This window comes from Pongo abelii, chromosome 11 (genome assembly GCF_028885655.2).
Source record: "Pongo abelii isolate AG06213 chromosome 11, NHGRI_mPonAbe1-v2.0_pri, whole genome shotgun sequence".
Classification (NCBI taxonomy): domain Eukaryota; kingdom Metazoa; phylum Chordata; class Mammalia; order Primates; family Hominidae; genus Pongo; species Pongo abelii.
The window spans coordinates 51,735,805-51,763,227 of NC_071996.2; the positions used below are offsets into that span (position 1 = coordinate 51,735,805).

At 40.4% G+C, this 27,423-nt stretch overlaps 1 protein-coding gene and 1 pseudogene across 3 annotated transcripts in view; one reads left to right on the forward strand and one right to left on the reverse strand.

Annotated features, from left to right (window-relative positions):
• The window catches only part of LYPD6 (LY6/PLAUR domain containing 6), a 141,948-nt gene that overhangs the window by 19,426 nt on the left and 95,099 nt on the right, over window positions 1-27,423 (forward strand).
• On the reverse strand, window positions 15,559-15,687 carry LOC112132527 (U2 spliceosomal RNA; annotated as a pseudogene).

Sequence of the window (27,423 nt, forward strand, 5' to 3'; positions counted from 1 at the left end):
AAAAATCAACAACCCTGCAGTCCTTTTTGATACAAAGTAACAAAGCAAAAATGAACCTCATGAAAGAATACAAAGGATGCCAGCTTCAGAACAAATGGTTAGAGACATTTTGCCTCTTGTCCCCTCTCCCCACTTTTTCCTAGAATGTATATGAGAATCAAGTGTTGTTTTTATTCTGTGTCAAAGTTTTTCATGGACTTGCAAAAGCTAAGGACTTTGGCAGAACTCCCTGAAGTAAGAGCAAATTATGCATCTCGTTGTTCATTTTCCTTAAAGAATGCCTTTAAAATAACGTGGTGTTAATTGTTTGGCATAACCAGGTGTGACATTCCATATCCCCATTTGTTCTTTGGGTTTCAAGGAGGTGCAGAGTACAACTCCTGCAGGACTTGACAGTTTATCTGTGTCCCTTGAATCCTGCAGGTGTTGGCTGGAGAGTAGCAAGCAGTTAGTGGCAAAGGGGTTTATAAAGAAACCCTGTGGACCCTCTAGTGCTGTCCAGTAGAATTTTCTATCCTATTCTTGGTGACAGGAATATTCTACGGATGTACTTTCCAATATGGTAGATGCTACCCATACTGGCTACTGAGTACTTGAAGTGTGGTTAGTATAGTTGAGGAACTGAATTTTCAGCTGATTTCATTTTAATTAATTTAAATGCAAGTAGCCACATGTAGTTAGTGTTTCCTGTGCACTTGTTTTTATTCTGTAAATAAAATAGTGACTGCACAGCCAAAGCTGACAGCTCATCTTGGGCTTTCTGGAGCACAGAGTGGACAGATGCCCACACTACCCTTGCTGGGGCCTTTCTGCCATCCTGGTGAGTGTCCACAGGCAGATCTTTCACACAGGGACACGGCACCCCTGATTATTTCCAGGAACTGGACAGTATACAGGACTTTTTGAAATGCCTCCCTCTTGTCCTTCCCAGAAGTGGGGAGAAGGAATAAGGAAAGGCAGAATGACATTAGATGAGATGAGGTCATTGTTATGGTCTTAAAGACCTTTTTCTTACAGAGATATTTTAGAACATAGCCTAGGCTGGGTATGGTGGCTCACGCCTGTAATCCCAGCACTTTGGGAGACTGTACGGATGGATCACTTGAAGCCAGAAGTTCGAGACCAACTTGGCCAACATGGTAAAACCTCTGTCTAATAAAAATACAAAAATTAAATGGGTGTGGTGGTGCACCCCTGTAATCCCAGCTACTCGGGAGGCTGAGGCATGAGAATCCCTTGAACCTGGGAGGCGGAGGTTGCATTGAGCTGAGATCATGCCACTGCACTCCAGCCTGGGTGACAGAGTAAGACTCCATCTAAAAAAAAAAAAAAAAAAAAAGAAAAGAAAGAAAACAAGCCTATTTGAATATTTTATTACTGACTGAGAATTATCCTGGGCCATAGATGTTAGAGGCAACATTAGTACATACTCATCTTACTGGTGTCTTGAAAGTGAGAATTCTGTGAAGAATCAAATTTCATACCTGGAGGAAGATGGCATGTTCATAAGGAATATTCTCTAGATTATTATTTTAAAAATTTAAAAGTGGATTATTGAAGGTCTACCATGCACCTTCACGTAAATACAAAATGTGTATGTATTGTTCCAGGAAGAGGGTTATTAAAGAAAGGCATAGATAGCCCAGGACATAAAGATGATGAAGATTGGGTCACTGTAAGCCAAGGAAGGGCTGAGTGTGTGACAAGGACAGGCAGTGGGCCCCACCCCAGGATTCTCCAGAAGGGCGTTGCTGTTATGGAAGTGCTGGTCAAAATCACACTGCAGGAGCACGGTAGGTGGTGCAGGATAAAGGAGGTTTTTTGTCTCTCAGTGGTCAGTTTTTACACTGAAGAAGTTGGCCACGGTCTTACTGCTGCTGTGGTGAGCTGCCCCTGCCCTGCCCCAGTATCAGAAGCTGTCCCAGTTGAATTTGCTGAGAAAGGTGTTTAAAAAGATTTGTTGGTTGATATTTCTGTGGACATTCTGCCACTCTCTCTCGTAAAGCTAAATGGAGCTTATGTGCCAGGGACCATGCTTCACTTGCCATCTAAATGAGGAGGAAAAAAATGTGTACATGGAAGAAGAAAACTAACGATAAAAAATGCTACAAGATAGATCCCCAATGAGTGGTGCAGACAGTAACTGCCATATCCGATAGTTGTCTTCAAATGCATAAAGGGCTGGCAGGTGGAAGAGGTGTTAGACTTACTCTCTGGGGCTCCGGAAGGCAAAACTGGTGGTATTTCTCTTTAATTAAAAAAATGATTTTTGAAGGCCTATTTATGTAGAGTATTCTGGGGAGAGAGAATGATTTAGGAGAGGACAGCATGTGCAGGATATGAAGATGTGACAGTGGCTGCAAGTTACAGGGAAGTTCATTCCAGTGAATAGAAGGGAGAGCTTCAGAAAACACAACAGGCTGCTGTGAGGAGGTTATCTCCCTTCCTCGGAGGTGTTCACAAACAGACCTTGCCTACTGGCTGGGAAAGGGGATTCATACTGGTAGAGCAGGGCTCAGTCAAATCTGGGTGGCTACCTCCTTTTGTAAATGAAGTTTTATTAGAACTCAGCCATTGCCCATTTGTGTACATATCCTGCATGGTTGGTTTTGCACTGCAATGGTAAAAGTGTGTAATTGGGACAGAGATCATTTGTCCCACAAAGCCTAAAATATTTGTTATCTGGCCCTTTATAGAAAAAGTTTGCTGGACCCTACATAGGATTGGATTTAGAGATACATAAAATCCTTTTTAATTTTCTGGTTGTAAGGGATTCAGAAAAGAAGACAAAAGCCTTGTGGGAAGTCTGAAGAAGGTTTCTTGCAAGATGTGAACTTTTGGTTGGGCCTTAAAAGAAAGCACTTGCTGGTCCTGGCAGAGGAGGCCTGTCCACATGGAACTCTTGAGCAGATCTCAAGAGGACTACATCTCTGGTCCTTGAATGCAGTGTACAGACTCATTCCAATATCTGTGCATTCATTCATGCATTGTGACTCCAGCATATTGCAGGCCAATGTAGTCATCTACAAACAGTTCTTGGCCTGCTCTTGGTAAAGTAAGCACAAATTCTGGCATGAGCTGTTGGCATTTTGATACTAACTTTGCCAGAATGAAAATGCTCATAAAGTTCAATGTTTATCGTTGAGTTTTACAGAGTTATTTTATTTTAAGTATAATTGTCTCACCTAGACACAACTTAGAATTTATTTATATATTCTGCTTAATTGTAGGATGTAAGAAATGATGGTTCCAAAACGAAAACCTCACTGTATTTGTAGGAGATGCAACTCGGAGTGTTAAGGATAGGATGATGCACATTACTATTCATGCCTTTTTAATTGATTAGCCTTTAAGGCTTCTGCAAGCCTTTAAAAGTTGTTTTGTCAACATTAGACCAGCTGCTGTGTAATTATGGTAGCTCTTCTTGCAGTTAAATTCGTTTAATAACGTGTTCAATCTGCTGATGCCAAAGTGGTTTGAACCTGTGATATATACTATGGAGAGCTTTTGTTTTTACTTACAGATGGTCGGTGCCATTTTCTGGGCAACTCTAGAATTTTCACAGAAATTTTAAAGATGAATTACTTGAAAATGGGAGGCAAATGAATTTGAACATCAGGTTACTCCTCCCCCTATAAAATTTGTTCATATGTGACTTGAATTTTGAACTTGGCTCATAACAACGTAAATGTGCTCATTAAAAAAAAAAATTCCACCTTGAAACCTTTTTAAGGCTCTTTTCTCTGACTCTCCAGCTTGTAAATTAAATCAAATCTTTCTGGCACCAGAGAGATGATGGTGGAAACAGTGGGCCTGTAACAAAGATCACTTGTTAATGAGGAGCCACAAAAGGGTGGTTCTGCCTTCCATTCAGGGGCTGAAACTTCACTCAGAAAACTGAGTATGAATTTAGCAGTGTGTAAAGTCTGGCATGAGAACATATAACTAGTGATAGGGTCTGGTGTCAGAAAGATACAAACAGAATATCCTGTGTTTGTCTCCTCCCAGATTCACCTGTCCTTCCCCCCACATTGGATTGTACTGGTGGATAAGGCATGAGAGGTGGGAGCAGTGATGATGGTGGCTATAGAGGCTGCCCCTGTTAGTTCAGGCCATTTTAGTGGCTTCTTTCCTATAGCCATTTTTTTTCCCCTAAGATGGAGTCTTGCTCTGTCACCCAGGCTGGAGTGCAGTGGCACGATCTCAGCTCACTGCAACTTCCGCCTCCTGGGTTCAAGCAATTCTCCTGCCTCAGCCTCCCGAGTAGCTGAGATTACAGGTGCACACCACCACACCTGGCTAATTTTTGTATTTTTAGTGGAGACGGGGTTTTACCATGTTGGCCAGGCTGGTTTCAAACTCCTGACTTCGTGATCTACCCACCTCAGCCTCCCAAAGTGCTGGCATTACAGGCATGAACCACTGCACCCGGCCTCCTATAGCATTTTAAAAGGCAAACCATTCAAAACAGAGGCGCAGAGCATCAACACATGAAGGAATAAGAGATTAGACCAAGCTACAGCACCTTTCTGTGGCCCCATTATTTAATTTGTATTAAGGAATGCACCTGTGTTGTTGGAAAACCATGAGACGAGTCCGTCAATCACCTGTGCTCACCTTTTCTTTTCACTGTACAGCGAAAGGGGGCTTGGAATGCAATTAACCTTATACATTCTGAAAAAGCCGACATGCTTCAAGCTTGAATAGAAGTTCAAGAATATTAATGACCTGCAAAATTTGAAGAAGCAGCTAACCTTGGCGATATTGGCTTACATAATGGTAGGGCTAGCCAAAAATTGTGCCTCCTGTACTCACTCACAATGTGCAGATTTGTTTGCCTTGAAAGCTCATGAGCCCTGAGAATTGGGGCATTTAAGAGTTTGAGGAACCATAGACTTATAAGCATAGAGCACTTGTGGTGTTATGAAGTAGCCACTAGACACTCAAATGAAGAAAACTAGAATTTATTTAATTAAAAGTTATTTAATTAATTATATTTTTTCCTATGGGATAAAACTGTTCCTGGTAAATGGCTTAATCTTTTCAAAGTTACATTAAATGTTAATCTGGAGTGTTTTTAATATTGCAGGCTCATAGAGTTGTGTATCAAGATGTGCCCAAGAAAACTACCATCAGTCTCAGCATTATATTTCTAAATATCAAAACTTGCTAGTGTCAGTAGAAGAATATATCTTTTTGGTAACATCACCTTTTGCTAAAATGCATAGTTTATATTGATATGATAGGAATTAAATCAGCCTCAGTTGTCAATTCTAATCAGCTGCATGAGACATGGTCTTCAATTAATCTTATCTCATAAACATTAGCATTTTATATACTTTGTCAAAGTCTTGCATACAGTTTTAGAAAATTAGAAACTTTCAGAACTTCTTTGAGGATTTCAAAATCGTTTTTGTTACCCTTCCAAAATAATCTTATGTTATCTTGAGATTGAGTTGAATCAGAGAGGAGATGTTGGCTTTAAGACCCGATAGTCATAAACCTACATACATACATATGCACATATATCCACATATACGAGTAATCAGTTCCCAAGGAACCCAGAGGTCAGCAAGACAAGGGACTTGTGGATACTCAGATGGCCAAATGTCACGGAGGTCTTTACTTCTCAAACTAGTCGTCCCCTTAACTCTCCTGTTATGTTCAAAGGTACCCAGGAATAAAATCTTTTTATTTTTCTTATCAAGTATGTAGAATCTTGTTTGTAAGCAGCAAATACCTGGCTCAAATTAACTTAGGAACATTAATCTCATGTATGGGCCAGAATGTGTCTTTCTCTTTCACTTGACTTACTCTCTGTGGACTCTGGGAGGACTGGCCTTTGTACTCTGGGTCTGTGTGCTTGCCTAACAATAAATTTTTATGGTGATGAACTGTGCCACCCCTCTGTTATGTTATTAAGTGTAAAATAAATTGAAAGAAGAGTTAAATAGTCAAAATGCTGGAAGAACAGGGCAATAGCAGGGACTTGAGAGCATTTAATACTCTTTCCCCACCTTTTTTTTTTTTTTTCTATTACCTTACTGGTTTCATTCTTTCTTAATGCAAAACGAGTATGCAAACAAGGTGGGAGTGATGTCCTCAGATGCTGCTGAAATGTACACATCTCATAGTTTATGCCACCATTTAGGACTGACTCACGTTCTCTCCAGTTCCAAACTCAACAATCCTAGGGAAGAAAGCTCATTGGCCTATCTTGGGACAGATATCAACATGGACCAATAAGTTGTGGCTGGAGGTAGGACCACATTGTACAAACTTGTCATTGGCGACCCCTTTTCTATGTATTAGTAAAAGAAAAATCACTGTGGGCTGGAGAAGCTTCAAACACACGAGATGTTTTCCTTCCCTACGTGGACACATCACCTCAGTCTTCCCAAGTATGACTACTGGCCTCTTCTGAATGTCTTCTTTTTCCCCATTACCTCTAGCCTGAGTGCCATTTCTTTTTATGATTTGGTAAAGAACTTGGGGCAACACATATTGTAGACAGGAGGAGAATTTCTGGGTTGGTGATTTAGAGCAGATCTCTTCTGATCCTTTCCCCGGAGCCCAGTGCCCCTCATTTCCTTTTTGTCATGCAGGAGGAAGTGGCAACTCAGGAGAAGGCAGATGGAAAGGTTAAATGGTGAAGCTCACAATCTGCTTGGCCAAGGAAATAATGCCCTTTTCTTAAAGGCTAAATGTTTTTTCAGGATGAGTGGATCAGTGGAGTCCAAATATTCTTGACTACTATAGGAGATATTTGATTCTTTATGTATGTATAACATATATGTAATAGTTGTAGATAAAGCAATTTTGATTTTTCTTTGTTTACTGATTTGTTTTCATTATCCAAATTCACTTGTATGTACTTTTAGGCTGAGAAAGTTTTCCAAAACATTTTAACATGCAACTCTTCAAAAATTTACTGAGATTCTTTGTGTTTGCTTAAATAGGAGCCATTCTGTCTTTTTTCCCCAAGTTAATGGTGCTAACTCACTTAATGTTCTAATTCTGACAGCCATTCAGTAGTAATGCATTTCCAAAGGAGTTGCAGTAGAATTTTAAGCCTTGTATTTTTGGCTCCTACTTAGTTATCTACCCTGATTGGCATTTAACCATTGAATTAGATTTTTCTTCTACTGAAGAGAGCTTTATGAACTTTAACTTCAAGTGTCTGTGTCACAGTGTGATTTGTTTGCACTATGATTGACACTGAGTAAGCACTTTTTGCAGGAAAAGGCATTGTCTTTTAGGATTGAGGGAGGATTTGGACACATAGTCTCCTAACACTTTTTTCCAGGGTTCCATTTAATAGTTGTGCACATCAATAACAATCTCACCTGGCACACGTTAACATGGTTACTTTATTTTTGCCATCAGTAACGATCATATTCCCTGAGAGCTGTTTCTCTGGGCCTGTTGACTGATATGGCCATAAATATATCCCCAAAGGCTAAAACTGTACCTGTTTCAGCACAGATGAAACAAAAATAAATGTCCCACTGTTTTAGTATTACAAATTATAATCTCACTACAGCATGAACTTTAAGGTGGTGATAGTTCAATTTCTACTCTTTGTTTTTGACATGATGGTAGAATAAATACAATTTAAAAACATTTTATTCAATTAATTTTCAGTGACCATTTTGTGTGCCTGGTTCATGCTGTGCTCTCTAAATCATGAAATACATTTCTTTCTTTTCTTTTTCTTTTTCTTTTTTTTAAGACAGAGCCTCAATCTGTGGCCCAGGCTGGAGTGCAATGGCATGATCTCGGCTCATTGCAGCCTCCGCCTTACGGGTTCAAGCGATTCTCCTGCCTCAGCCTTCTGAGTAGCTGGGATTACAAGCATGTACCACCATGCCTAGCTAATTCTTGGATTTTTAGTAGAGATAGGGTTTTACCATGTTGTCCAGGCTGGTCTTGAACTCCTGACATCAGGTGATGCGCCCGCTTTGGCCTCCCAAAGTGCTGGGATTACAGGCATGAGCCACCACGCCCGGCTGAAATACATTATATTTCAAAAAATAGTACTACCTTTAGAAGTTCTTACCTTTAATTGTTAATAGTGAATAAACAAAATAATGTTTTCTGGACCTATAAATGGATTTTGAACATATCCTTGCCTTAAAGAGACCAAATAATATACTTGCTGTTTCTTCCTATTATATTATCATATTCATTCACTCAATCAGCAAACATCGATTACTCTACCTCCAGGAACCTAAAACATACTAGGGACATATAGACAAGTAACAAATCTTTAATAAAGAGTTAGAGAAATCATGACATAAAGTACTACAATGGGGACACAAAGATAGGGACTGGCTGGTTCCATTCAGGGATTGCTTTAACTAGAAGATAACACTTGAAGTAAGCCACTTATGCTAACTGAGTGTTCCCAGAGAGGGCCAGAAAGAAGGCCAAAAGAATGTGAATCAAGTCCTAGAGCATAAAGCAGCATGGGCAACTGGGGGAAGGTGTTTGTTTAAATTTAGAGTCAAATGTGTATTGGAGTGAGTATCTAGAAGCAGGACACAGAAAAGGTGGGATAGCGCCTAATCAAAGATGAATATGCAAATATATATATTTTCTAAATATATATATATATGACTAGAATTTGCATTTTATTCTAGATATTAGTAGTTTTGCAACATTTTTCGTTTACAGTATTTAAGAGGAAGATGAATATTCCTGTGATTGTCAACTTGGGGAAGTACCAGAATCTTGTTGGGTGGAGGACAGGGGACACATTAATAATTTTAAAAACCTGCAAGGTGATTGTGATAAGTCCTTGCTTCCTCTGCATTGAGAATTATTGCTATGGGCAGTGGAAACTACTGAGTTTTAAGTGGAGTCCTTAATATCAGTGACCTCATTAAAGTACTATCTCAATTTATTATTCTTTAAATAAAACAATTGAAAAACATACTTACCTCCTCCATTTCTACGCTCCCATGATCCTCTATGTAATTTTTCAGTATCAAATTTTAAAAAAACTCATTTGTTGTGCTGTTGGCACAAACATATTTTAAAGGAGTGTTTGGGAATGGAACATAAAACAGAAATGGAAAAAAATATTAACATTACATATGTCTGTCTTTGATTTCCGTGACTGCACATCTTTGATTTCCATGCACGTCTTTGATTTTCATGACTCAGAGCTTTTCTGAGATTCCTATGGGGGTGTCCAGGCTAATGGGAGAAGCAGCTGGAGGAGAGTATGGCAGGCCGAGTGCCTGGCACACAGTAGGCACACAATGATTGCTAGTGTCTTTAGCTTCTCCTTTTAAACTTTAGCTCTTTAGTTGAAACTTAGGAGCCACTGGATTTTCTGTTAGTGGCTAATGTCAAGAGTGGCTGAGAAAAATGTTTGAAACCGAGGAGAAAATAGTGTCTCAGATATCAGACACATATAAACATTAGAAGGAAATTTAATGATTATCTCGTATCCCAACCTTCTGCTTCACAGTTGGTGAAACCAAGGCCCTGAGAGGTTGAGTGACTTGACATCACAAGGCTATTAAATGACAGAAAAGGACCAGAAGCCAGGTCCTTTAGCTCCTTCAGCTCCTTCATGTCTCTCAGACATGTAGATGGCATTTCTTCCTGTTTTTTCTTTTTCTTAGAGTTAGCTCCATGAAAGGTTCTAATCAGCATATCTAAAACATAGCCCTTCGTGAACTTCTTCCTCTTTCTCTGCTTTTTGTATCCCTCTATTACTAGAAAGGGATCCCAATCCAAACCCCAGGAGAGGGTTCCTGGACCTCGTGCAGGAAAGAATTTGTGGCAAGTTCATATTGTAAAGTGAAAGTAAGTTTATTAAGAAAGAAAAGAAACAAAAGAATGGCTGTTCCGTAGGCAGAGCAGCGGCATGGGCTGCTCACCTGAGTATACTTACAGTTACTTCTGGATTATATGCTAAACAAGAGGTAGATTATTCATGAGTTTTCTGAGAAAGAGGCAATTCCTGGAACTGAGAGTTCCTCCCTGTTTTAGACCATATAAAGTAACTTCCTGACGTTGCTATGGCATTTGTAAACTGTCATGGTGCTGTTGGAAGTGTCTTTTAGCATGCTAATACATTATAATTAGTGTATAATGAGCAGTGAGGACGACTGGAGGTCACTTTTGTCACCATCTTGGCTTTGGTGGGTTTTGGCTACCTTCTTTACCACAACTTGTTCATCAGCAGGGGCTTTGTGACCTGTATTTTGTACCAGCCTCCTATTTCATCCTGTGACTAAGAATGCCTTAATCTCCTGGGAATGCAGCTCAGTAGGTCTCAACCTTATTTTACCCATCCCCTATTCAAGATGGAGTTGCTGTGGTTCAAATGCCTCTGACACCTCAGTGGCATCAACATCTACCATGCACTTGAGCTAGTCATTTCAGCATCAATTTTGTCTCCATCTTATACAGTATTCAGCTAGTCATCGAGTCCTGTTGGTATCACTTTGGAAATGTCTCTCACATCTATCTTTGCTTTTATTTCCTATATTACTTCCTTAATTTAGTCTTTACTTGTTTTTTTTTTTCCCTCTGGACTATTGAAGTAGCTTTTAAATTGGGTTCTGCCTTCTGCAATCCACTGTCTCCACTGCCTCTGGAGTTTTCTTTTTGAAACATAAATCTGAATGATGGGTTAGTAGTCTTCAGTGGCCTTTCATTCTATTGAAAAGTCCCTTTCTCTAGCTGTAGCCTTTCACAATATAGCTTTGATGTCCCTTTTCAACATTTTCTTCTGATCATTTTCTACTCCCTTTATCTGCCAGACTCTGATCGCACCAGCCCATTCAATGTTCCTAATTTTTCCATGTACTTTCCTGGGACACCCTTCATCATCTCAGTTTGAGCACACATCAGTGCTCAATTCTATGCAGGTGTAGGAGAAGAAAAGTTGTTTTCCTCTGTTCTTTATAGTTCTTAGTTGGGGTGGACCCCTGTAACAAAAGACAGATTAAGAAGAGAAAAACAAGTTTATTAACATGTATATTTCAAATATACATGGGAGATACCCAGATAAATGAGTAAATCTCAAAAGGGTAGATTTGAATTCAGGCTTAAATATCATCTTCAGCTAGAACAAAGAAAGCTGTTGGGGGATACAGTTATGGGAGGTAACCAGGAAAAGCATGAGACACAAGGGTAAGATTCCTTATATAGATTTAAGTCAGTGCCTTCTCCATTAATAAAAGTCTCTAGTGATTTAGAGTCATCTTTCCTGATGTGGAGAGGGTGACACAGTTACAAATAGAGATTTCCTTTATAGATGTAAATTTTCCTACAAAAGGGTAACTTCTACTCTGCTTTTAGAGCTTCTCCTGTATTTTTAGTGTTCAAAATAATCAGCTTGAAGTAATCTTTATGCCAAAGAGGCATACTTTGGGATGGCATATTCTGGTCTCTTAAACATACATCACTTTCTTTGAGTCCTCCTTTCCTTTCTTGGTCGAGATAAACAGATGGATCCTCTGTTACCCACAGAGCACTTTGTTTCTTCTCTAACCATACTGAGTGCTGTAGTCTGATGTGCCTGAGAATTAATTTTCTTTTTGAATATGTCTGTTTTATTCAATAGTTTGTGAAGTCCTTGAGCTCGGCAGTTGTATCAAATTCATTTTTATATCCTTGGTACCTGTGGTAAATTGAATAATGGTCCCCTATAGATTTTCATGTTCTAATCCCTGGAACCTGTCAGTGTGTTACCTTACATGGTAAAAGGGATTTCTTAGATGTGGTTAAGTTAAGGATCCTGAGATGGGGCTATTATCTTCTTAACATGGTGGAGAAAGGCAGGAGGGTTGGGGCAGAGAAGAGGATGTGATGAGAGAAGCAGGGGTAGAGAGGGCATAGTCAGAAGAAGCAGAGGTTGCAATGCTGTGCTTTGAAGATAAAGGAAGACAACATGAGCCCAGGAGTGCATGTAGCCTCTGGAAGTTGGAAAAGGCAAGGAAGCTCATTCTCCCTTAGAGCCTCCGTAAGGAATGAAACTGTGCAGATGCTTGATTTTAGCCCAGTAAGACCCATATTGGACTTCTGACCTTCAGAACTTTGAGATAACACATTTGTGTAAGTTTCGAGCTACTAACTTTGTGGTAATTTGTTACAGTAGCAATAGGAAACTAATACAGTGGAGGAGAGGAAAAATATTTTTTTCTCTACCCATTGTAGGTTTATGGATGAGGCCTCTATGACAAAAAACAGATTAACAAGAGAAAAGCATACAAATTTATTTAATAAATTGTTATGTGACATGGGAGCCTTCATAAGGAAATTGAGACCCACAGAAATAGGTAAACCTGAGTATTTTTAGGCTAGGTTTGATAATGAGTGGATAGTTGTGGAGAAATATGATAGGATAAAAAGGGTATAATGTAATAGGAATAAATTGAGGGGAACTTAGAAAGGTCTGTTTGTTCAGATTCCTCTCCATGACTGTCTTAATCCATTTTGTGCTGCTACAACAGAATGGCTGAGACTGGGCAACTTATAAACAATATAAGTTTACTTGTTTCATGGTTCCAGAGTCTTGAGAAGTTAAATATCAAGGATCTGGCATCTGCTGGGGGCCTTTTTGCTGCATCATCCTATGGCGGAAGGTAGAAGGGAAGGAGAGTGCATGTGAGAGAGTGAGAAAGTGAAGGGGGCTAGAACTCATTATTTTCTTAGGAACGTACTCTTATGATAAATAACCCACTCCCAAAATAATGACATTAATCCATTCCGAGTCACCTCTTAAAGATCTCACCTCTCAACACTGTTGCATGGGAGATTAAGTTTTCAACACATGCAATTTGGGGGACACATTCAACTCAAAACAGTGACGCTTCATCTTCGGCAACAAGGATGTTCCTTTTCTCCTGGTATAGGGAAGCACCTCTTAGATGAGGGTCAATGATCTACTTCAAGGGAAAGTCAGAAAGTCCTTCTTAGGTTTTTTGACCAGCTTCAGGGGAGAAGTATGGGGGCGGGTCAGAGAACTTCCTGCTACTGAAGGAATTTTTCTCACATTCCTTTAGCCTTAAAGTTTCACTATGCCAAGGTGCCATATTTTGTGTTAGTATGTTCTGAGCCCCATCAACAGCCCCTTACACACATGAAACATGCAGTTGGGCTCAGTGTATTTGCATCTGACCTTGACTAATCAGAGAATTGTTCTTGATGCCCATGATGATCAAAGCTAACATTTATTGAACCGTTTGCTGTATGCCAGTCACTGTGGTCAACATTTATACTTGATCTTCATAATCACCATATGGCACCATTATTATCCCTATTTGGCAGATGAAAAAACTGATGCACAAAGTGTTTTAATAATTTTCCCCCAATCACACTACTCAATAGGTGATGGCACTGGGACTTGGAAGTGAGCAGTCTGGCTCCCAGGTCTGTGGCCACAGCGCTCTATCCTGCTTAGTCATGTTCTCATGTCACATGTATGCAATTTATGTGTGCTGTCCTAGTGTGATATGTCGTGAGGAAAATTGGAAGAGCTAGATTTGAATATTGATGCCTTCAGTAATCAGTTGACTCTGTAAATGTGGGCAAGTCAGCTAACCTAGATCTGTGTGCCTGTCTTTGTTAAATCGTTCTTTTTCTGCTTACCTTATGGGGTTAATATGAAGACTGAATGATAAATCACATGGGAAAGTGCTTTGAGAAACAGCAGGCACTACACATATGCTATTTATAAGTATATATTTGGTTGATGTAGATCTTCTGCAGATTTCCTCATAGCAGGATTACCTGGCTGGGCTGACTCATTTGGTGAGTAGGGGCTTAATAATATTTGGTAAATGCATTTGATAAAAATGCTCTTTTGCCCTCTTAGTTCTCATTCTTATATTTTGGGTTGTTGACACTAAAAATCTGAAAGCTCAGAATTTAGTCTCCTTCATAGAACTTTATTTTCTTTCCTACTTTTAAAAAAATGAGCCTTTCTTATCTCACTCCTGAGCTAATATTTTTATCTTGTAGCCCATAGGAAGGTACGACTTATAGAAGATTTGCAATGATTTCAGCAGCTTTTCAGAAGGGCTTTGAGTGAACAGTTAATCTCTTGAGAATGCAAAGTCATTTGTGGTGTAGAATCTTAGGCCAGTGTTGAGTTGCAAATCCTGGGGAGTCCTGACTCAAGAAGATAGGGAATTTAAAAAGAAAGCCAGTGAAATACGTTTGATTCTCTTTTTCCCTGTCCTGCCTTAGCCTGCAATGTTACTTATTCCTTTAAGATGCTTTAATTGCTAATTGTCTGCTGTTTGATTTTGAGGTTAGTTGAGATCACCAGGATGATGGAAGGCCTGACCTGACCAGACCTGAATTCACTGGCAAATTTTCAAGTTTTTGAAAAATTAATGAGTTTTGGCTGAGATGACACCTGACTTTTTACAGCATCTTGTTTTGATTTAGTGTTTCTTTTGTTTACTTGTCAGATATTCCCGCCCATGACATGGATTTACAGAGTACAATTTGTTTTTTTTTTTTGCATGTTCAAAGTCAAGCTATCCTGATTGGTGCAACATACAGACATAAAATGATACTTTGAAGGGCATCCTTATGGATACATTTTTGTTCCTCTCTCATTGTTTCCCTGGGATGTATTCTTAGACATAGAATTACTCCAGGAAGGGTACCAACTTAAAACATTAAAATCAAACCAAACAAGAAAAAGATACATATTAATAGATTGTATTCCCTAAAGGCTGTACTAATTAACACTCCTACCAGTAGTGTATGAGAATGCTTATCTCATGGCAACTTTGTCAGTGTTCACTTACTCCATAGCATCTCTGGAGTACTCACAATCTTCCAGGTTCGGACATTTTTCAGAAGTTTTCAAAATCACCCCAGGTGATTTGAAGCTGAAACCACTGGTTTAGTTAATAGGAGAAAAGCATTCTCTTACTATCTCTTAGTGGTCTGAATCTCTCTCACTATCCCCTTAAAATAGATCAGTCACTTTAGGTCATTGGTGTGTTTTGCTATACAGGACATACTATTCCTAATGAACAGCCCCTTCATCAGTCTAACACTCTTGAACCACTAATTCACAGTAGTGTCACTTCTAGGCTTATTAATATAATCTTTTGCCCATGCAAAGCTCTCCAATGTTCAGATAATTCTGCTGGATGATGTTACCTTTCAACTGAACCACATCATCTTGTTGGCAAAGCACCTCACGAATACTATCTCATTTAACTATTGCAGGGACCTTGGAATTAGACATTTTCATTCTATTTTTACAGAGAAAGGAAAAGGAACCCAAATAAGTAGCTTTTCTCTAAGGTTGTGCAACTTATAATCGCATGTTAGGAACTGACTCAATGTAGGTCTTCTGATTTCAAGTTCAGAGTTTCCAATGCTGTGTCAGAACCTGTCTTTGGCTTTCTCTAGTTCTGCTGCTTTTTTAATACACAAATGGAGTTGGTTATTGGATTGTTATTAAGGTGTTTTTTTTTCAGTGTCTGCATTTCTTATGCTTATTTTCTTCTCTGTATGCTCATTTAGAATTCTACATATTTACAGTTGTGTTTCTCAACTTTTTTTTTTATTATTTCTCCTCGTTCCCTAGGAGAAAAATTTAATTTAATTTACATTCTTCCTAATGAGAAAAATTAAATATTAAACTGATAAGAACAGATACTACACTTGATCTTAGCCAAAAGGCTGAGAAGTGAAGAGAAATTAAATATTAAGGAATAAAATTTTGACAGGTAGGGTTGAGCCTTGGAGGACCACAAACTATGCTGTCTGATATTTTTGTTCCTCAACAACCAATTTTAATCTTCTTGGGAGTTCAAAAATGCTGTTAATGGACACACCAATTTAGATGACTAACCCTGGCTATCAGGGCAGAGAGGAGAGCTGTTGAACATTCTGATGGATCATATAACCATATGTGTGCAACTAGTGGGACACATGACACCGACATTACTCTCAGCTCACATCAACTATGACTTACAAGGAAGCTGTGCTTCAGTGTGGGTGACTAATTATTCAAACATGCATTCTGTATGATTAAACCACATGGAATTTCACATTTGCTTTTGTTTTCCATATATTTTATGGGTCATATAGATTATATCTCCACCTTTCACCCACTGCCTGCCTTTTTTATTAAATGTGAGCTTTGTATAAGGCTTTTGTCTACTTGTGGTCACAGCTCTGGGCTGAACTTTTAGATTCATTAGTCTCTGATTTGTGGCAGTTACCTACATTTTTACTTAAAATTTTAGATAAATAAATGCCGGCATGTTCACAGGCAGGAAAACACTGCATTGGTAGATAAGGGCCATTCCATGCTGAGCTTGACTGGTTGCCACCAACTCTGACATCCCTGACCCCTTGGCAGGGAAAGAATGTAAATGAGTGAGAATAAAGAGCCCCAGGTAGCTTCTGTTTGTTTTTACAAGAGAGCCAGAGCTAGGTGATTTGGGAGAATGCCAGATATTATAAACACAGAGCCAGAGAAAAAGAACAAGGATGGCAAGAAGAGTCCAGGGACTGGGGGAGGTGCACTTTCAGGGAGTGCAGGTTGGCCCAGAGGAACGTTTTCGTTCATTTCTATGTGTAGAATTTTTAAGATTAACTTGCTAATTTTTTTATTGAAGTCAAGCAAGATTTTAAGTCATTTATCAGGGCTCATAGAGTACCTATTTATAGAAGTCAGAATAAAAGTAAATGAACCATGAATGCTAACACGCATCTAGCAAATTTAATAAGATTTAAAAGTTAAATAAACCAATGGAGGCTGCAGATTTTCTCCAGGGCCCCTTTACAATTTTAACTTTGTTTCCATTCCCCCCCACTTCATTTTACACACTGTCTTGTGTGATTCTTTTAGCCTTAGCTTGTAGAATACTAAAATGATTTACAAGCCTGTTTTTAGAGGCTATTTCATTTTTAGTTAAACGTTTACATGATGCTGACTTCCTATGTAACCTGCCGAAAAACAAAGTTTTTTTTTCTTTTTTTCAGGTGCTAGACTGTCAATCAGGATAAAGGAGATTGTATGAATTATTTGTTGTTGCATAACAAATTGCCACAAGTGAAACAACAAATATGTATTATCTCAAATTTTGTATGGCTTAGGTGGGTCCTGTGCTTCAGGGTCTATTACAAGGCTGCAATCAGTTGTTAGCCAGGACAGGGATCTTATCTGAAAGCTCAACCAGGAAAGATCCACTTCCATGTTCCCATGGTTGCCGCATAATCCAGTTTGTTGAGGGCTTTTGGACTGAGGGTCTCAGTTCCTAACTGCTTTGGAGGCCACCCTCAGTTCCTGGTTACGTGGGCCTTCTCAACATTGGAACTTGCCTCCTCAAAGCCAGCAAGAGATAGTCTGCTGGAAAGACATCCACCATCTTTGCTATATTCTGTTGGTTAGAGAGTCACTAGACCAGCCGACACTAAAGGGCAGGAGATTACACAAGCGCATTAACACCAGATCGAGGGGCACCTTAGGATCCTAGGCCAAGGAGATATGTGATTCCATCCCAACAAGCCTTCAGGATCTTAGATTCTTTGAGGGAAGAGACCTTTTTTTTGTAGTTAAAATATTTACAAAACCTTTGTGAGGTCATAGCTAGCACTTTGTGCTGAACTGGATTGCGGAGCCCTGGGCTAGCACTGTGCAGGGCATGAAAGACCAACCACTCTGTAAATGCACATAGAGAACAACCTCCTTGAGCAATCTCAAGCAAGAGAAAGAAGAGGCCTCAGAGCTCCAGCAAAACAATGGGAGAAAACATACCCTTATCTTTTCCTTCTCATTTTCAAAACTGTGTTAGAGGGAAAGGAATATATTCTGGTTCTGGAGATTTTCAGTTTTCTTTTTATCTCATTAATTCCTGGCTGGGTGCTCCAGGACAAGATATCCAAAAAGCCTTTTTTGAATCGCAGGTACCGTGAATATAAATAGAAGAAAGACACCATCTCTTCCTTTAAGGAACTTACAGTCTTATGGAAGAGACACAGATGGAAGTGGACAATTACCAAATATCATCAAAAAGCCTGAGAAAAAGTTATGCAAAAGCTACTGTGTGAGCACGGAGGCTATAAACCTAATCCTAAGTTGCAGGTGGGTGAGTATTAGACATCACTCAAGGAAGGCTTCCTGGAAGAGGTGACACAGAGTTGAATTAGTTGGACTTAACCTTTGAAGAAATGAAGGCAGGCTTTGCTGAGAGGCATTGGAGTATTAGGTATAAAGGTTTAGAAGCAGGAGAGCATTTGGGACCTCACAAAACTGCAAGTTGTTCAGTATGGATGGAGTTTAGGGGCCTTCTTGGAAAGTAGGAAAAATTGAGGCTGGAGCTGGGTGTGGTGATGCCTGAAATCCCAGCTATGCAGGAGGCTGAGGCAGGAGGATCACTTGAGCCCAGGAGTCAGAGGCTTCAGTGATCTATGATTGCACCACTGCACTCCAGCCTGGGTGACAGAGTGAGACCCTGTCTCTACAAATAAAAAATAAAAAGATGAGGCTGACAAGGTAGGCAGGAATAAAATGATCATCAGAGTTCTTGGATGTTGTTCCAGGGATTTTGGACTTTACCTTAAAGAAATCAGGGGATAATCCAATCAGATTGTGCTTTAGAAGTAGAGAAGGATTGGAGGGGTGTTAGGTGACAAGAAGACCAAATAGTATGTAGGTGAAGGGAGAGGGGGTCTAAAATACAATGAAGTCAGAGGGAGAGGAGACAGTGAATTTGAGATCCTAAGGATGCAGAATCATCAAGACAGGGTGATGGCACTGGTTGTGGAGGGGGAAACAGAGGAAGAAGGGAAGCTTGACTTAGATTTCTGACTTTAGTGACTGGGTAGATGGTGGGGTGACTCGCCAGTCTATAAAATATTGGGAAAGTGATACGTTTGAGTTTAGTTGTGGAATTATTAATTATAGGAGTTTGTAGGAATCTGAGCAGAGATGAGCAGTGTTTCAGGGTGTCCAGATCTGGAGCTCAGGTGAATGTGGAGGAGACCACCAGGGGAGAGTATGTGGACCCAGAGGAGAAATAGGGCAAAGGGTGAGTGCCTGTGACATCTGCAGTTAGGGGGAAGAGGACACTGTAAGAGAGGAGGAGAAATGAGTGGTATGATAATCAAGGTTCCCAGGGTTACAGGCCACAGGAGCCAACACAAGCTATCTCAAGCAAAACACACTTTTTAGAATTTAGGATATCAAAGGCACTAAAGGTTCTGGAACTAGGACCCAGAAAGTCTCCAGGAGCACAGCAGGCACTGTGTCACACTAAGGTCCTCATATTGCAGCAAGGCTGTTCCCTTTTTCTGTCTAAACACCATCTTCCTCCACTGCTCTGTGTGGGTGACAAACCCACAGCTTCTGAGTTGAAGCCTCCCCAGATAATGAGATCACCCATCCAATTGACTGCCTTTCGACCTCAACTCCAGTTTTCTGGGAGACTTAGTCTAGTGTTTCATCTTGGAAAGGTGCCCATGGTGTCATGCAATACAAATGTGGCTAATGAGGGCCCACCCTGGCTGTAGTCAGCCCTTAGAGAAAGAAGGATGTAGTTAGAATCGTATCTACCATGGGCAGCCGAAATGATAGGAAGACAGTGGCAGGAAGAGGGGTCAAAAAAGCCAGACAAAGGGAGAGATTCAAAGAGGAGGGAGGAAGTGGTGCACTGTGCTAGATGCCGCTGACCCAACAGAAGGATTGAATTCAGGAAGAAAAGGACTGTGAGTCCATGACTTTGAGTAGCTAAGTTTGTGAAAATAAGTGGGAAATTGTTGGTTTTCATTTAGACGGGTAAGGCATAAGTATGCTTCTCTGTGGGGGAAGAGGAGGAACAGGCATTAAAGTGGGAGGGTAGACAATACAGCTGAAGGAGGGCATAACTGATGGATGAGATTCCCGAGGAAGCAAGAGGGAACACAGGTGGAGCGATTAGCAGCAGACGGGAACTGGCCACGGCTCTCACCAAGGCTGGCAGGAAAGTGGGGTGCAGATGTAGATATTTGGAGGGTGAGCTGCTAAGAAATTAAGTCCAGATTCTGGTGACAGGAATTATTTACTCTTTACAAAACCCTAAGTTCTTCTTTTGCTCCTTAAATGTACTGAATAAATGCTGAGAAGAGCAATTTAAAGGTCTTTGACAACTGAAGAATCTGGTATTCCATATGCCAGGGGATTGACACAGAGCTTATGCCAGGCCGGGACTCCTTATAGGAGCCCCAGGTTGGGCCCAGTGTCCCTGTCTGAAGTAAATGCTTCTGTGTTCCTGCTGTGGTCTGTGTTCCCCCAGAATCCATATGTTGGAACTTAATTTCCAGTGTGATAGTATTAAGAGGTGGAGCATTTAGGAGGTGATTTAGTCATGAGGGTGGAGCCCTCATGAGTGGGATTAATGACCTTATATAAGAGGCGTGAGGGTGCTGTTCATCCCTGTTTCCCTCCCATCTCTTTTACCTTGTGAGGGTGAGCAACAAGGCACTATCTTGGAAGCAGAGAACAGCCCTCACCAGACACAGAATCTGCTGGTGCCCTGATCTTGGAATTCCCACCATCTGGAACTGTGAGTAGTACACTTCTCTTCCTTATAAATAAATTACCCGGTCTGTGGTATATTGTTATAGCAGAACAGACTCGGACAATTCCTAAGTAAGTTCAAGAACATCCCATGAGAAGCAAACATAAAAATATGAATGTATCACTCCAGCCTGGGCAACAGTGAGACCCTGTCCCTACAAAAAATAAAAAAATGTTAGCTGGGCATGGTGGTGTGCACCTGTAGTCCCAGCTACTCAGGAGGCTGAAGCAGGATAATTGCTTGTGCCTAGGACTTCGAAGTTACATAAGTGAGCTGTGATTGCTCCACTGTACTCCTGCCTAGACAACAGAGTAAGATCCTGTCTCTTAAAAGTAATGAACGTAGCTAATGACAACTGTACAAGAATTAGAAAGATTTGAGGTTGTCTTTCTCCTGTCTTCTTGCCATGGCTTTCCTCTCCTCACTGAGGCTGACTCTTTTTATAAGTGAGAGGATCCTACTCTGTTGCCCAGGCTGAAGAGCAGGGGGCAAGACCATGGCTCACTGCAGCCTTGACCTCTCAGTCTCAGGTGATTCTTGGTTGCATGAACAGTATAGGGCTGGGATCCTGTGCAAGATGGCCTTGCTCCCAAGTTTGTCAGCTGTCATTGGCAAAGCACGTATCTAAGGATGTCTGGCCCTAAATGGACTCATCCTCCCACCCACCACTCCATTTACCAGAAGACCTGGAAGGTTTTCTTCCATGCATCTTTAGCAAGGCTAAGTGAGAATTACTAGCATGGGATTTAAGAGAAACTTAGGTTTAGTAAAAAAGAAAAAGTGGACTTATATATCATTAAATATTCTAAAGCAGTATTTTTTCCTCTAAGAAATCTTCTGATTTAATTTACCAAAAAGAGGATGGGATGATGGTGATGTTACCCAAGTTAATTTATGTTTCAAATGGAAGAAGCAAGCAGGTTTTTTTTGTGTGTGTGTTTAGGAATCAGAAACCATGATTTGTGGGAATTCTTTCATGTTAATAGTCACCAGCATTTTTTGAGTGCCTCACATGTGCCTGGAATCGTGTCGTCAGAACCCGTGCCTGGCACTTAGCAGGCATCAGGAGGCACAGGTCTGCTGATGCATTTAACTAGTGTTTGTGCTACCAGAGGATGCAGAGGGCAGACTTTCTAGTAAGAAATGGGATGAGCTGTGAGAGTAGCTTCGTCAAATCTGCCAGACTTTGCTGGAGTGTCATAGTACTCCTATTTAATTCTGATTTTAGGCCTAGAAATTCTCTGCTTTATCTGACGGAGGGGTATTGGACCATCGAGGGAGCAAAAACAAGTCCTTAAGCCCTTCCACCTGCCCCTCCACAGAGGCTTCTGAAATTCCAAACCCAGGGGAGATGGCTCTTTGACCTTCAGGTGGCAGAATAACTTATAGGAGAGCTGAGGCATTCCAGGGATTTGCTTCCCTGGGATATTTATTTGAATAGGTCCTTATTCTGGGCAGAAAGACAAAATTAAGGACTATGCCTTGAAAATAGAGATTTGTCAGCCTTCTTCCTGGGTGAATAGAATGTTCAGTGGGTACAGGTGAGGCTTTATCAGACTTCAAGCTGCTCCACCACAGTCCATCCTCATTAATTCCTAATACTTGCAATACAACTCTATCAGTAAGACCTTATGCCTGATAAAGTCCCGTTCCTCTCTTAAGACTATAACCGTATGCTTTACTTATGCTATTGTACTTTTGTCACTTTGAAGTCCCTGTTTGAATTTAAAGAGTGGTCTCTTTGACTAAATTTCCCTAGCAGAATATCCAGATTGGTTCAAAGCCTGTGAGTAGAGGCAGTAGTTCCTCTTAAATACTGGTGTCTTAAATACTGAGGGACAATTCACGAGGACACCTTCATCTGGGGTGTTGGGTGCATTTCATTCTCACTTTTAAATTAACAAACTATTTTGGGAATTGAGAAATTTGACATTAGATGACTCCAGGATTTCACTGTCCTAGAGCTGGTCTAATCAACTTGCAGAGCATTCAAAGAATTTGGTTTAGTTTAAAAAATTATTGATCTCTATGAGCCAATGTATATAATGGTCAAGAAAAGACAATATTAATTCACTGTAATAAAGGCTAGAATAGTAGTTTCCTCTGAAGAGGGTGGGGATGGGACAGGGGCATAAGCTTTCTAGAATGCTGGAAGTGTTTATAACTTGTTTCAGGTGTTGAGTTACACAGGAGCATACAAATGTAAAAATTCATAGAGCTTTATTTACAGCAGTGAAAAAGAATACAAAAATTTTCATCTAGGGGTTGATCCCATCATTCCCTAAGATTGCAGGCTTCATTATAGGTCCTCAGTGTAAACCTTTGTGGGGTTTTAAGATGCTTTAGGGAGTTACAGGATCAGATTTGTGCTTTGAGGAGCTCTCTCTGGTTGTTGCTAGAAAAGGGGTTGGAGGGGACTAAGTGAGAGCAGTGGCCATGGCTGGGAGGCTGGTGCTGTGGTCAGCAAGAGAGAGCAGGCCCTTGATTAGAGGGCAGACAAAGGGCTTTGTGGGGTACAGGAGAAGGTGTTGAGGGTGACTCCCAGGAGTCCTACAGGAGCAGTTGTGTGGAGGGAAGGGCCAGTGCCTGGAGATCAAGAATTCAGCTGCAGGCAAGTTTAGTTTCTAATGCCAGTGAGCCACCGTTGAAGATGACAAGTAGGTAATTAAGTAGATGAGTCTGGAGTCAGAAAATCAGTCTGAGCTGAAGTTATAAATTTGGGAGTTGCTGGCATGGTATTTAAAGCAATGAGAATGCATGAAATCACTTTGGGAGAGAGCATAGAGTAGGAAGGAAAGGGGTTCCAGGACTGTGTCCTGAGAAATTGCCACATTTAGAGGTCAGGTAGGGGAGGAGTCAGAATAGGAGGCTGAAAAGGAATGAAAGGGGAGTACAAGGACAGCAAGGAGACAGAGCTGTCCTGGTGTCCAAGGGAAGAATGTTACAAGAAGTGGAGAGTGGTGAACTGTGGTGAATGCTGTTGAGGAGTCAAGTAAGTGGAGGACTGAAATCCTCACTTGGATTTCATAGCATGGAGGCCATTGGTCATCTCAGCAAGAATGGCTTATTTGGAGATGTGCTGGTAGAAGCCACACGATAGTGAAACAAAGCTGTATGTGTTTTTCTTGCAGGTTATTTGTTGCTTTAGTCATGTATTCAAAATATCAATCCTTCGTGTAACATTTAATTGTATAAGCTTAATTCTATTATGTAATGTAAAGGGATTAATTGGAATCCAGTTTCTTTAGCTGTTTTAGTGAAAGACATTGAAGATAGAAAATTGCTGTGGGAAACTATTTTTGTGGCTTTGTATTTACTCAGTTGGATTTTTAAAGAGGTCATTTTATGTTCCATTCTTGCCCCCATGCAGGAATGAACTGCATGATAATTGATTCATATTGCTTTAAAGGCCAAAGTATTGAGGGAACTTCTTGGGAAATTTAGATTTTGTCTAGCTGATCCTGAGGCTAAGTATCCTTGGAGGCTAAATGGCCAGCATCTTTTCTTAAACGTATGGAAATCCCAATAATGGAAAGAAACCAGGGCAGGGAAGGCTCACATCACTTTATTTCAGAAGTCAATCATATGGTTTTGTTGACTAAAATACATAGACTGAGAAAAAAGAAAAACAAAGGAAAAAAGTCTCAATTATGTTCAGGTCTTGAGTTTAGGAAGTGTTTTGTGAATACTATGCATCTTATGGCTTTGTATTTGATGTCAACTCAATGTTTAGTCAAGGTTGAAAAGTAGAGTAGATGTGTGACTTTCCTACTTCCTGCGACACAGTGACATCTAGCCCTGGATCCTGGTGCTCCATGATATTGGGAACGAAGGCAACAATTTGAGTATTATCTAGATAGAGCCCAGCAAGTAGTAGGTGCCCGAGTGATATTGTGTTGAATAAAGTTACACTGAAGGGAAGTCTGTCCCTGACAATCTCCCTTCTCTTGTTTGCTGAGTCTTAGGCTCTTAAGAGAAATGATCTATATTAATTTTCTCCTTATTCTTGCATTTAGGAGGTTCTCCTGAGAATCAGAAAGTCCAGTCTATAGTAAGTTTCCCTATGCTGGTGTCAACAGGGAGGGTTAACATCCTGCTTCACAGGAAGGTAGCACATGTTAGGCTTTTACTATACATGGTTAATATTTTCAGGATGAAATTTGATTTTACAGCATAGTCATATTTATGCAATATGATATTATAATACACTTATGAGGAAAAAATAGTGGTTTTGTTTTGTTTTGCATGCAAGGAAATGTGCTGGGATGACCAAGAAAGAAAGCAGTGAAGGAAACAACTTCACTCCCACTATTTGTGGAGCTTGTTTGGTTCTGGCAGGAAGTCAGGGTTTCAGAGGAGATGGGATGTTCAGTTTGGTCCAGGTGATCTTCAGTCTTCAAGGATCTAGAGAGACTTGGGGGTTGTCCATGATTCATCAGAAGAGCTGTTCACAGACCTCAGGGTTTGTTAAGGGTTAGAATCACAGTGCCTTTGTAAATTTTTCTTAGATGGAGGTGAAGGTATGAGTAGATTTATTCTGAAGGTAGACAAACCAGGATTTACCTTGATTTCTTGAGTATTTTTCATCAGTGTAAATGAACCCAATAAGTAAGTGCCCATAGGTGGCACTGTGATTTTTGATATACAGTTGGTATCAAACTAATTGTAATGGGTCTTGGCGAGATGAAGTCATGGACTGTGGGAGGTAGGTGGGGTGTGAGTGGGGAACACTTGAGTGAGAGGTTTCTTTTCCTCTGAAGAAATGATGATAATGATGCCTACTGTTTATTGAATGGGCACTGATGTGGTCCTGCCCTCTGTCTTGGCATGGCGAAAATAAAGCTCAACAAGTTCTTATGTATTCTTTGACCCTGAAATCCCAATGGTCTAAAAATAGATTTAGAAAATACCTTTCCTAAAGAGAATCAGAAAAAATGTTTGGGGTTCTCCCAACATTTTCTCTTTGTGTATTCTTGTTTCTCTGTTTATTCTACCATGCTTTTTTTGTGGGCCCATTGCTATAACTTTTGCCATGACATTTGAAATTCCCAAGTGCTATAAAGAGACAGTGTTGTTATTATTGCTGTTTGTTATTTTTATTATTGCTGTGATTGCGGGGAGGCAAGGAACTGGGTTTGACAGGTGGAAGGGGGAATTCCAACAGGAGTACGTCTGGGATGATGGGAAGCTGAGGACTGGGATACAGAGAGAGTTAGACAGGATGTGACTAACGAGTACAATGCCATCAATATGCAAAGCATACAGAATTGCGAATCTGGTTCCAAAAATGCTACCACTGCAAAATTACAATAGCAGCGTTTTCTTAGTGCATAAGCCAAGTGTTATTTTAGCCTGAGAGGAGGCAGCTGAACTGGAGATAGTGAACGCACCTAAACAAATGTGGCCTGGGATGAAGCTGCAAAAACACAAAAGGGCTGCATGCTGGCATGGAAACCGCCTCAGAGCTGAAACAACAGAAGCTGAAGTTGAGCAGTGTCAGCCCGGGATGTGTGGTTTGCCCTGGGTCTGTTTTGGAGGCCTTGGGAAAACAGCCCTACAGATAAATTCTCCAGATTTGCGGTCTAAAACTGGTACAAAAGAAACAGCTCTGTCTAACTTGGCAAGATTGAAGAGCTTTCTGGTGGTTAACTTGCACTGTGCATATCTATTTGTATGCCCTGCATTTCATCTGAATACTGTTAAAATAAATGGAATTAGAAGTCCCTCACCCACCCCATTCTGAGCCCAGAACATTTTTTTTTCCATTGCCATCTGAACTCTGCTCAGTAGGGGGTCTTCCTAGTTTGGAAAATCCACTGCTTGGGTGTTCTAGAGGAGGGGATAAAGAACAAAGTCAGATAAACCTAATCTCCCATCTGTAAAATGCTACTAATAATAACTACTTCATAGGGTTGTTGTGAGAATTAAATGCAATTAATAATATTGCAATTTAATATAAAATTCATTATCATTAGATGCCATACATGTGTAGAAGATCTAATAAAAATATATTACTGGGTACTCATCGTGTCTTACCCACTGTTTCACTGTCTTTATATGCAATTTCTTATTTGGGATAAGCAACTTAATCCAGGGACGCATGTAAAGCTTATGAAGTGTAGAAAGATTTGAAATCCTCAGAACTGCTGGTAAAGCTCACATGTAACCATTGCTACTGTTCCCTAATTTGGAATCTGGCATTTTGTAAGTGCAGTACTGACTAAATTCATTTAATTAAATATGGAGCAATCCAAAGCTCCCATGTTCTTTTCTCCTGGTTTTATATAAACTGTCTACAGTGCAGTCACCAAACCTTTGCATCTCCTTTGTCACTGGGACCAGGAGATAGTATAAAATCAGACTTCTGCTGTATATGGTTATACATATATGAGCCATCTCACTATAGGGCTCCACTGTCTTAACCAGGGTCTGGACTATTGCTGCTAAGAAAATTGATGACCCCTGGTTTAGAACTTTGTCTAACAACAAACGACTTTAAATAGGCAAGTGGTTTTTTGTGGTGAAGTAGATGACTCTTTTCTTTCTTTTTTTTTTTTTTTCTTGGAAACATGCTGAGTGATGTTGTCTCTCAGGTCTGCTGGAAGGTTTTGTTGCAAGGAGACTATGCAGCAATCTGCCTGCTTGGCTTAATCACTGGAAACACACACACACACACACACACACACACACACACACACACAATGCAGCAATCTGCCTGCTTGGCTTAATCACTGGAAACACACACACACACACACACACACACACACACACACACACACACACACACACACACACACACACACACACAATGCAGCAATCTGCCTGCTTGGCTTAATCACTGGAAACACACACACACACACAC